Raw genomic sequence first — 12,144 nt, 5'->3', positions numbered from 1 at the left:
TCCGAGCCGGGCCCCCGCTCCGAGCCAGGCCCCCCCCATCCCATCCCACCGCACCAAGTCCCGTCTGAGCCTCAAGTGTTCAACATCACTCAAAAGAAGTACAAAGCGTTTCACTTGCTTTCCCCGCTTCATTAAAAAGGCAGAATTTTTTAGCCAAAGAGGACGTTTTGTACCGGCTCCTGTTACGTTTTTCTGTGTTTGTGGGTTTTAGCATCACATTTTTACGCAGGATAAAGAACGTAACTGGTGCTTTACGTTATTTGGATGTTAAAAGAAGGATTGCATTACATTTAAACGTAGATTTATGTCAGATTATTGCAATATTACTCTTACTTTGGTCTTAAAACTCACTCATTTCTGCAGCCCCTGTGAGCACTTTGACTTCTACAGATCATGTTTCATTATTTCTCTGGGGTAAAAGTATCAGAGTACAATAATCTGAATACTTAGAATACTTTTACGCCAAGTCGTGTCATATTTTAGCGAGAAAAGTACGACTTCTTTCTGTTGCCCTGTTTGTTATGGAGTCACTTGTGTCTAATTACAGGAGGAAAGTTGCTCACGCCCACACGGAAAGAGCCGCCATTTATTTTTTTATGACTAAAACTTGCAGTACAAATGACAGGAAGTACAGTACCACCGTGTGATACTTTCAGTTTAGAAAAGTAACTGTAATATGAGTACTGCCAAATCTGAGTATCACTGAATATAAAAGTAACTATAATCTGAGTACAGTACCTCAAAATGTAAAAGTAACTGTAATCTGAGTACAGTACCAACAAATGTAAAAGTAACTGTAATCTGGGTACAGTACCTCCAAATGTAAAAGTAACTGTAATCTGAGTATCGTCAAATGTGAAAGTAACTGTAATCTGAGTACAGTACCATCAAATGTAAAAGTAACTGTAATCTGGGTACAGTACCTCCAAATGTAAAAGTAACTGTAATCTGAGTATCGTCAAATGTGAAAGTAACTGCAATCTGAGTACAGTACCATCAAATGTAAAAGTAACTGTAATCTGAGTACCTCCAAATGTAAAAGTAACTGTAATCTGAGTATCACTGAATGTAAAAGTAACTATCTGAGTACAGTACCATCAAATGTAAAAGTAACTGTAATCTGAGTACAGTACCTCCAAATGTGAAAGTAACTGTAATCTGAGTACCTCCAAATGTAACAGTAAAAGTAATTGTAATCTGAGTATCATCAAATGTAAAAGTAACTGTACCAGGATACAGTTACTTTCGATGTATTTTGTTTTTTCCCAGCACTGGCCTTTGGTTTGTATAGGTTTCTTATTTATTTAATTATTTATTTAATTATTTACTTATTAATTTATTTAATTATTTATTTATTTAATTATTTATTTATTTAATTATTTATTTATTTACTTATTTATTTATTTAATTATTTATGTATTTATTTATTTAATGCAGTATGGTGGCCATACATATACAGAAGTGACAAGTGGTTTACAGACTTAGGTATAGAAAAAAAATAAAATAAAAACATAAAAAAAATAAATAAAATAAAAATAATAATGAATAATAAATACAGATAAATTAGTTGTAGTTGGTCTGTACATTTCTATACACAGTGGTGAGATACTTCTTAAGCCACAGCTGCCCTGCCAATCTGTGACCCCTACGACCACCACCACCCACACGCTCCTGTACAGACGACTGAAGTGTCTTGCCCAAGGACACAATGACAACATCCTCTGGTCTCATCAATAAAAGAGTTGATTGTGGAAAACCAGATCAAATTATATAAAAAATGTTGGTGTTACAGGAAGTACCACAAAACGACACATATCTGCAGGACTTTAACACCAAACTCTGTGGATGTGGAGAGGGTTTTGGAAAATATGTTGGTGTGTTTTTAACCGTAAGAACCGGAGGCATCAATATAAGAAGTTGGTGTTATTAGCAAAATGAGGCTAAACTTTATGAGGCTGTGGTTTGGAGGAAACAGAACCCGAGGAGCAGCTGGAGGTCTTTATGTAATTGCCAGTCAGGTTAGTAAGCATTTCACACGGCATTTAAATATCCACACTCACTATCGATGTATGTATCTAAGCCCACAAACAATAACAAACAGTTACGGGTAAGCAGCTCGCACACGCTCAGCTGAGTCAGCACACAGCTATTTTCACAAGCCTCTGTTTTCACCCAGATGCCCCGTGTGTGTGTGTGTGCGTGTGTGTGTGTAGCATTATCCGCATTAAACAGCTGAAGTCTGATTTCTGATTGACACGTTCAACACTTGTCCGCTGCTGCTGCTTAACTATTGTGACGGCAAAAGAAAGATGTAGTCGGGGAAGGAATGTGTGGTTGTTACGGTAACAGATCTGTGTCATGTGCGAGCGTCTGCGGCGTCCGTGTGAAGCAGACAGAGCCGGAGAAGTCAGACTGTGTAAAGACGTGGACTGAGCGAGTGTGACGTCAGACGCGGGGTTCAGAGCTCCGGTCAAATGAAGTTATAGCGGCTGGTTTGGAGGAGAATTCTGACCGTGAGTATCATAGCAACCAAAGAGCCAATCCGGAGCGAGAATGTTGAAGGTAACGCCCCTTTAAGAACATTTAAGACCAAAACGATGAGTCTGACAGCAGCAGTTACAGAGAGAGGGACCACAGTTTTTCTATAGAAAGTGAATTGGAGCCAGAGTTGATGGAGATGGAAGCGCGCTCATGTTAACTTTCTATTTGGAACACAGCTGTGAATTTGTGTAACTGCTGCTGTCAGACTCGTCATTTTGGTCTTAAATGTTCGTATTAACCCTCTACATGATCCTGGGGTTTTTATTTCACTATTGTGTCTGTAAATCAAGATATGAACATTAATAACAGACAAATCAGGCGCCTTCTTTACCCTGGCGTTAGCAACAGGTTTGATTGACAGCGTTGCTAAGCGGCCACTCCCTGCTAAACCAGCATCGCAGGCGGGAAAGAGCGTTATTTTCAACAGCCTCTCTCTGGATTGGCTCTTTGGTTGCTATGATACTCACGGTCAGAATTCCAAATATGCAACTCTGCTCCAAATTAGCTCCTCGGAACGCTGCGGGTGACATCACACTCACGTTGTCGACTTCTTTGCACAGTCTATGCGCGGAAAAATGTTGTTTGTTCTTCTCATATCAGCTGTTTCACTTTTAACAGAAGAGGGAAAGAATCAAACATTTACCTTGAGCAGATAAGTAAAATATGTGACTTGACAAACACACGAAAATCCAACTGCGCCAATCACACGACAGGACCAATCACACGACAGGACCAATCACACGACAGGACCAATCACACGACAGGACCAATCACACGGCAGGACCAATCACGCGGCAGGACCAATCACGTGACAGGATAGTGGTTTGAGCTCCAAAGCCAAAGCCTGAACACAAACAAAAGCACAAGTCCCATCCATTGATCCATTTCCTTCCTCTTATCTGGGCCAGTCTAAACAGAGACTCCCAGACTTCCCTCACCCCAGACACTTCCTCCAGCTCCTCCACTGAGACCCCGAGGCGTTCCCAGACCAGCCAAACACAAGCGCATTGACCGATTTTGCCCCGATTTTTTCAAGCGAAATCACAGAATTTCCTTTGCATTTTCATTTCTAAATGTGTGAAGATGCTTTTCTCTTCATTATTTCGATGTTTCGGCTGCGTGTCCAGAGAGACGTGAGTCCAAGCGTCTCTAAACGTGGATACACATCTGATATAAAAGTAAACAGCTTATAAAAAAGTTAATCTGGCTAAAACATTTATGGTGTTATTATTACTCCCAATAAAGTTTATGTTGGCTGACGTCTGAAGTGCGCTGACTCCTGCAGAACCACGCCTGCTCAAAGAGAAACTAAATATCTCAGATGGTTTTTGTCTAAATAAACAAACTAAATAAATAGTTTTGAATGATGGCGAACAATAGGCCAGAATCCAGTCACTCAAAACTATGTAATAAAGGAAAGACAGGTTTATTTGTACAGTGTAAGAGGGTAAACGAAGTAATTGTAAGTGTTTTACAGAAAAGAAAGACGTTAAAATCGCAATACAACAAATCAAAATATAAATAATCATAAATAATAATCAGAAAAGAGAAGAGGCAGAATAAAACTCTTTCAGTCACATGCACAGATAAACAGAACCGTTTGAGCCTGGATTTAAACATTGACAGAGTCGAGGCCTGAGTCACATCTTCAGGAAGAATGTTTCAGGTTTTAGTCCTGGTTTAGTCCTGGTTTAGTCCAGCTTTAGTCCTGGTTTAGACCTGGTTTAGTCCTGGTTTAGTCCTGGTTTAGTCCTGGTTTAGACAATGTTAAGTCCATGTTAAGTCCATGTTTAGTCCTGGTTTAGTCCTGGTTTAGCCCTGGTTTAGCCCTGGTTTAGCCCTGGTTTAGTCCTGGTTTAGTCCTGCTTTAGTCCTGGTTTAGTCCTAGTTTAGTCCTGGTTTAGTCCTAGTTTAGTCCTGGTTTAGTCCTGGTTTAGTCCTGGTTTAGTCCTGGTTTAGTCCTCCTCATGTGAGATGGTTCTTGTGTCTCATGTGGGACATGTTCTTTGGTGCAGAGACTTGTTCACACTGAGCTGCTTTAAAGTCTCTGAGCCACAGGAGCCAGAGACCTGAGCCACAGGACACATGTGTGAAGTACTTCCTGGTTCTAGTCCTGACCTGAGCAGCAGTGTTCTGGATGTTCTGTTCTGTCTTAAGGCTCGTTTGGAGAGTCCAGTGATCAGGACGTTACAGTCGTCTACTGTCCTACTGGAGACAAACGCAGGGATAAGTCTTTCTAAGTCCAGTTTAGACAGTGTACATTAGATTTTTGCAATGTTTTTTGATTATACAAATACATAACATCACGTAGGGAATCCCCTCGAACTAACACTCAATCAAACACGTGTAATCCTGACGCTGAGCCGCAGTGGATCAAGAGTTTCAGAAGGCTCACCTGTGGTCCCAATGTCTCTCAGAAGCCTCACCTGTGGTCCCAATGTCTCTCAGAAGGCTCACCTGCGCTCCTTATGATGTGGGGACACCTGCGCCGGACTTAAAGGCGACGAGGAAACAGATTAACTCTAATATCTGCGTGTGGACACCTGCAGCTGGTCCGCACCATCACATCAGACTATTGTGTTATTAATGATTCACAAAGTACACCATTAATCTCCGTGACAGATCCATTAAAGCCAGTGACTCAATTACAAAGCAAATACGCAACGCTCCATAAAGTTCCATAGTGTTCCATCGTGAGTGAAATGGAACACATAGGTTGGCGTTGGCGTTTGCTTCCTGTCGCCGATGTGGTTAAACCCATCGGCCTTTTTATTTTATGAGGAAAATAGTTGGCCAACACTTTTGAAAACACTTTGATTATCCCAAAATATATAAAGTCTTTTAAACGAATGCACAATGCGTAAACTGCACGACGTGGATTTGACTCTGACTGTGCATTTCTCTGCGTTCAAACCACCTGAGGATGAACATAACTGCAGCGTACGTCCTCCTCTTTCCAAAAGTCTTATGAGAAAACTTCCCCTTCAGACTCATATAGATGAATATATCACGTTTGGCGATCTGTCTGGTGTCAAACCAGGCCAGCGTAAACCACAACGCTCTGCCTCAGCTCCGCGTCTCAATCTGTTACAACAGGAGATTCTAACTAGAGCAGCAGATTTTCCTCTAGCCGCAGTCTTGATAAGCCCACACGCCTCCTCTCCACCTCCTCTCCACCTCCTCTCCACCTCCTCCTCAACCGCAGACGAAAGCAGCTCCCAGGGCCACCTCAGCTCCAGCTCAGTGTCACTTCTGCTAAAGTTTCACGTCTTTATTTTGAACCATTCTCATCTGTTCGAAGTTATGCAAGGTGTGAATACTGCAACTCTCACATAAACCTCCCTAAAGTCTCTCACTTTTGCATGTTTGGATTATGTTTGCGGGCGTGTTTCAGCTCCAGACCGTCTGAAATTGTCTGTAGATTTTAATGTTACTAGAAATTTGAAAAAAAGCACATTTTTGATTTTTGTCCAAACTATGGCCCGGGGACCGAATGCGGCACTCAGATCAGTTTTTTAGGCCCTCAGGCTTCCTTCTGAATGGGCCCAATTGATCATAAGCAGTAATTTTAACAGCAAATTAAACTATTTCCACCACTATAACCTCAAACATCACATTGCACTGCGATACAGACCTAAAATGAATGTGTTTCGCGCTTTATTAATACACGACGGCTCTGTCAAAGCTGTGTATAAAGCACCGTTGTTTTGTTTTGAGATGTGGCCCTTGATAAAAAAAAATTTGGGCATCTATGTGTTTTAGATAATCAAACGTGTCTGTTTTATCCATACTGTTCTGTAAAAACCTGCACATAATGATTTTTTATATTGATTTAGGCTGGTTTGGGAGCGCCTTGGGGTCCCACTGGAGGAGCCGGAGGACATGTCTGGGGTGTGGGAAGTCTGGGAGTCCTTGCTTAGACTGCTGCCCCCGCGACCCAGCTCTGGATAAGCCCAAACTCTTTTCATCGAGGGCCATATCTTCAAAAATAATCGACACGGACGGGCCACTGGTCAATGCAGTGGTTAATTCAGATGGTGCATTTAACATAATTTTGACTTGATACTTTAAATAAGACTTGAAATGTTAAAATTAGGTCTGTACGACAAAGCAATGTGATGTTATTTAGGTTATATTGGCTGGATTACTCAAATTTGCTGTAAAAAGTACTGATTTTGATCAATCCGGCCAGTTCAACTAAAGGCCTGAGGACCGATAAAAACTGGTCTGAGGGCCGCATTTTGCCCCCGGGCCATAGTTTGGACACCCCTGGGATAAGCGGAAGAAAATGGATGGACGCATGGTTTCGCCTGATCGGAAACGCACCGTATTAGACGTGGGGACATTTTATTGTATTTTCCTGCTAATGCTAACGACGAATCGCTAGTTTTATAACGTAATTGTAACGAAATGTGTGTATTTAAAGTGCGTTTACCTGCCCTGGGACTGCACACGGAAAGAAGCAGCGGCTAAATCTGGTATAAATCATCAAGATTAATGAATTTGTGCGTGGCCCCTGACGAAGAAAGAAAAGGAAAGGAAGGAAAAAAAGAAGGAAAGATGCCAGTTCTGGTCGTGCTCTAAATAAACAAATAACGTGACGTCATCGTGAGCGGCTCCTGTCTGCTGTTTGTGCATTGGCAGGTTACGCAGGGTGTGGACTCACTAGACAACATAATACCAACTGATACTTAAGGCGATGCCAGTCCTGTAGAATTCCACTTTCTGCAGAATAAATAAATAAATCCAAAAAATCTCAGAGGCGAGATGCTGGGGCTTGTGAAAGGTGAACTGAACGAGCATCTCTGCCAACGTTCACTTACCAGAAAGTCTCCGCTGTGGAAAAATCTCGTAGTATCTGTGGTGTTTTAACAATGGCGTGGCCCCACCTGAGAGGGAAGTGCACATTTTGGCGTAATCCCCGCGCTGATTGAAAACAAACAAGTCATGTAGGGCCATATCCCCGTAGCCTTGGACAGTCTGCTGCTATAAACCACGACAGCGGCTGGAGATTAGAGAGAGGAATCCGCCAATCAACAACTGTCTGTCTGAGTGGTGCGTTTGAGGTCAGTCTGGGGTATCGCAAACACAAACACATATGCAGGGAGAAATGCACACGCACACATACGCACACACACACACACACACACACGCACACAGCTGGGAGGCATTACTGTACACGGCCGCGCTGGGATGAACGAGACGGGGACGTGGGAACCGGCTCATTCATGTGATTTGTGGAGTGGAGAGTCTGGAGTGTTTTTTTATTTTTACATTTAGATAATAGTTTGAAATGTAAATGTCTAACTGCAGACACATAGTGACACGTAACGGTGGAGTATTGCCCCCATGAAGCTCAGATGCCCCGGCAGTCTGTTTGGTCTGGACCCAGATTTGATTTGTCACTTCTAGATGTATTTACATTAACTTAAAGAGGAGGTGTTTTACTGCGTGGGGTATTAAAGAGGAGGTATTTACTTCTGCGGGGTATTAAAGAGGGGTATTTACTTCTCTGGGGTATTAAAGAGGAGGTATTTACTCCTCTGGGGTATTAAAGAGGAGGTATTTACTTCTCTGGGGTATTTACTTCTCTGGGGCATTAAAGAGGAGGTATTTACTTCTCTGGGGTATTAAAGAGGAGGTATTTACTTCTCTGGGGCATTAAAGAGGAGGTATTTACTTCTCTGGGGCATTAAAGAGGAGGTATTTACTTCTCTGGGGCATTAAAGAGGAGGTATTTACTCCTCTGGGGTATTAAAGAGGAGGTATTTACTTCTCTGGGGTATTAAAGAGGAGGTATTTACTTCTCTGGGGCATTAAAGAGGAGGTATTTACTTCTCTGGGGCATTAAAGAGGAGGTATTTACTCCTCTGGGTATTAAAGAGGAGGTATTTACTTCTCTGGGGTATTAAAGAGGAGGTATTTACTTCTCTGGGGCATTAAAGAGGAGGTATTTACTTCTCTGGGGCATTAAAGAGGAGGTATTTACTCCTCTGGGTATTAAAGAGGAGGTATTTACTCCTCTGGGGTATTAAAGAGGAGGTATTTACTTCTCTGGGGCATTAAAGAGGAGGTATTTACTTCTCTGGGGCATTAAAGAGGAGGTATTTACTCCTCTGGGTATTAAAGAGGAGGTATTTACTTCTCTGGGGTATTAAAGAGGAGGTATTTACTTCTCTGGGGTATTAAAGAGGAGGTATTTACTTCTCTGGGGTATTAAAGAGGAGGTATTTACTTCTCTGGGGCATTAAAGAGGAGGTATTTACTCCTCTGGGGTATTAAAGAGGAGGTATTTACTCCTCTGGGTATTAAAGAGGAGGTATTTACTTCTCTGGGGTATTAAAGAGGAGGTATTTACTTCTCTGGGGTATTAAAGAGGAGGTATTTACTTCTCTGGGGTATTAAAGAGGAGGTATTTACTTCTCTGGGGTATTAAAGAGGAGGTATTTACTTCTCTGGGGTATTAAAGAGGAGGTGTTTACTTCTATGGGGTATTAAAGAGGAGGTATTTAATTCTATGGGGTATTAAAGAGGAGGTATTTACTTCTCTGGGGTATTAAAGAGGAGGTATTTACTCCTCTGGGGTATTAAAGAGGAGGTATTTACTCCTCTGGGGTATTAAAGAGGGGGTATTTGACTTCTCTGGGGTATTAATTGCTAACATATTTAGATCACCGTGTTATATTTGCTCAAAACAAAGTATTGCACTGATCTGACACTTTGTGTTTACTTCAGCGTTGACACTCTTGCTGTTCTTGTAACTGTTTACGTGTCGTGGTTAATGTAATTTTATTTGTATGTGACACTTGGTTGCTACGACGACACGATCTGTTCGTCAGTTACTGGTCTGTTTTGGAAACTGGCTCTAATGAGTTGAGACTGCTGTGGTTTTGCTCTTGTTTTGGAGTGGGTTACGACCCACAGTAGCCTTTGTTTTCAGAAAATAAACAACCAGAAGAAATTGAGCCTGATTCCTCACACCGGAACGCTCTTCATGCTAAGTCACTCCCCCTTCAGAGCGCTAACACGACACACAACACAGTCAGAGTGCATCCCGCTACTGGAACTACTGCACATCACATCAGGTTTGTTAAGTCACAATGCACAGTTTTGTATCATGCTTTTGTATATTTATGCAGAATTGTCACGTGGGAGCATGGGTGACGTAGGCTTGTGGGCGGAGCCTTGTACACACTCACACTGCTAACTGTAAAGAGGGTTCGAATAGGGCCCGGGAGAGATCACTAGATGACTCAAACATGCATGGATGGCATCTAAAACCTCTTCAGACATGGTTTTAATGAAGAAACAACGTTATAACATGACAGAAAGCTAAAAAAAAAAAAAAAAGATTTAGCATAATACCCCCTTTAACTAAGAGTACTAATACTAAAACAGTATACTTCCCAAGTAGTAAACGTACTCCAATAAGTGGTATTTTTGGAACTCAAATATAGTGACTTGTGGCTAATTAGCGTTTCGGTAAATGCTTTTGTTAGCTTGCCAGTTTTGTCCTTCATTAGCTGCGGCGTATATTGACATAAAAGCTCCGCTCCGCTAACAGACGCTACGAACACAAAGCAAATTTTCTCATTTCCATCTTGAGCTGAGTCTAAATTACTGTCTAAGCTCATGTTCGATTGACCACATCAACAAATCGAAGGCGGTTCTTGCAGTAACAAACAGGAAACATGGTCAAGAATAAATCATTTTCAAAAGCATTCCTTTCACCACCGAAGCGCCTACGTACTCCAGCCTCAAGATGGCCGCCGCTGTGATCAGAGACTGTGTAAAGGAGTGGACCAAGCGAGTTTGACGTCACTCATAGCTCATCGAGGCTAGCAGTTATAGCGACCACGAGGATCATACCAACCGAAGAGCCGATCTGGAGCGAAACTGTTGAAGGTAACGCCTGTTTCCTTAGCAACGCTGTCAATCAAACCTGTTGCTAACGCTAGTGGGAGCAACCTTGGCAAAGAAGGCGCCTGATTTGTCTGTTATTAACGTTCATATCTTGATTTACAGACACGATAGTGGAATAAAAACACCAGGATCGCGTAGAGCCAGTGTCGATGAAGCCCGATGTTTACTTCCTATTCGGAACGCGGCGGCTAGCAGGTTAGCTACATCCATTCCTACACGCGGACTGGATTCGATGAGGGAAAATCTTCGGAATCCAGAAACTCTGACTGTTCAAAGTTCATTTGAGACAAGTCAGATGAGTTTGGATGATTGTATTAAACAAATGAATGCGTCTGCGTTTCTTTTGCCTGCGGTGGTTGGAGTATTTACACTAGTTTGAGAACTTGGCTCCCGATGGCATCTGAGAACATCTTCACTCTAAACACTGCTCCCAGTTATTTATAGGGTTTATAAAGTGCTTCACCGCGTCTGTTTATACGACTCTATTCCATTACTTTGCTCTGGAGTTGTTTTTCTATAGCGCTCAATAAGAACATGTTGTGGTTGTATCGTATCAGAACATATAGGCCTATAATTCTGAAGTATTTGATGTTCCTGCTCCGTTCTGCCGGTTATAGGCTCACACTACGCACATGTCGACGGGGCTCTGGAGTTTGGAACGGGTCTGTTTTGCGATTGGTCGGGGTCTCTGTATGCGCTGGATACATACACAGACATATTACAGAGGTTTAACAGATGACCCTTGGCTCAGAAGTTTATGAATGGTCTGCGCTGGGAGCCAAACCAAACGCTCGCTGATCCTTTACCATTTCTGGTCCTGAGTCGAGCCAGTTCAACCACATTTTCCAATCTCAGGATCTCAGCTGATTTCACTTATTCATTTTAGAAACGAGAATCTGTCCATACATCACACCTCTGTCAACACTTAAATAAGGTTTAGTTTGACACACTTGCGTTTCGGTAACTCTTTATAATATCTACTTAATAAAGACTTGTAATTATCATGAACAAATACTTTAATGATTGGAACGTAATCTCTGAATCCTTTTAGCGACCGACTAACTCCAAAAGCTAGCTGAAGTCTTTACTACCTGCCTTTATTATGGAAAAGACGGAAAGTCCCCCTGCTTGTTCCCATAGCTACACAAAGTTAAAACCGCACTTCGGAACATTCCCGGTGGAGATAGACCGGTTTCACGCATCGACTGTTTAAAGTGTGACGTCACCCACGGCGTTCAGCTCCAGTCAAACTGATCGGGGCTAGCAGATATAACGGCGAATTTGGAGCCGAAATCCATATTCGGAATTTCTACAGCGGGTATCATAGCAACCAAAGAGCCAATCAGGAGCGAGACTCTTTAAGTAGCCTTAATAGAGACATACAAACAAATACAAGCATAAATAACACCCGACTGAAGTCTTTACTACGCCTGAATAAAGTGACTTGCATGTTTTTGTAGATATAGAACGTTAAAATCACACTTCGGAACATTCCTGGTGGAGATAGACCGGTTTCACGCATCGAATGTTTAAAGAAGTGGACTAAGTGAGTGCGACGTGGCGTTCAGCTCCAGTCACATGAAGCTCATCGAGGCTAGAGCAGTTATAGCGGCCAATTTGGAGTCGAGATCCATATTTGGAATTTCGACCGCGAGTATCATAGCAACCAAAGAGCCAATC

Source organism: Periophthalmus magnuspinnatus, chromosome 21 (assembly GCF_009829125.3).
Source record: "Periophthalmus magnuspinnatus isolate fPerMag1 chromosome 21, fPerMag1.2.pri, whole genome shotgun sequence".
Classification (NCBI taxonomy): Eukaryota; Metazoa; Chordata; class Actinopteri; order Gobiiformes; family Gobiidae; genus Periophthalmus; species Periophthalmus magnuspinnatus.
The sequence above is the reverse complement of the archived record's forward strand: the minus strand, read 5'-3'. Positions refer to the sequence as shown.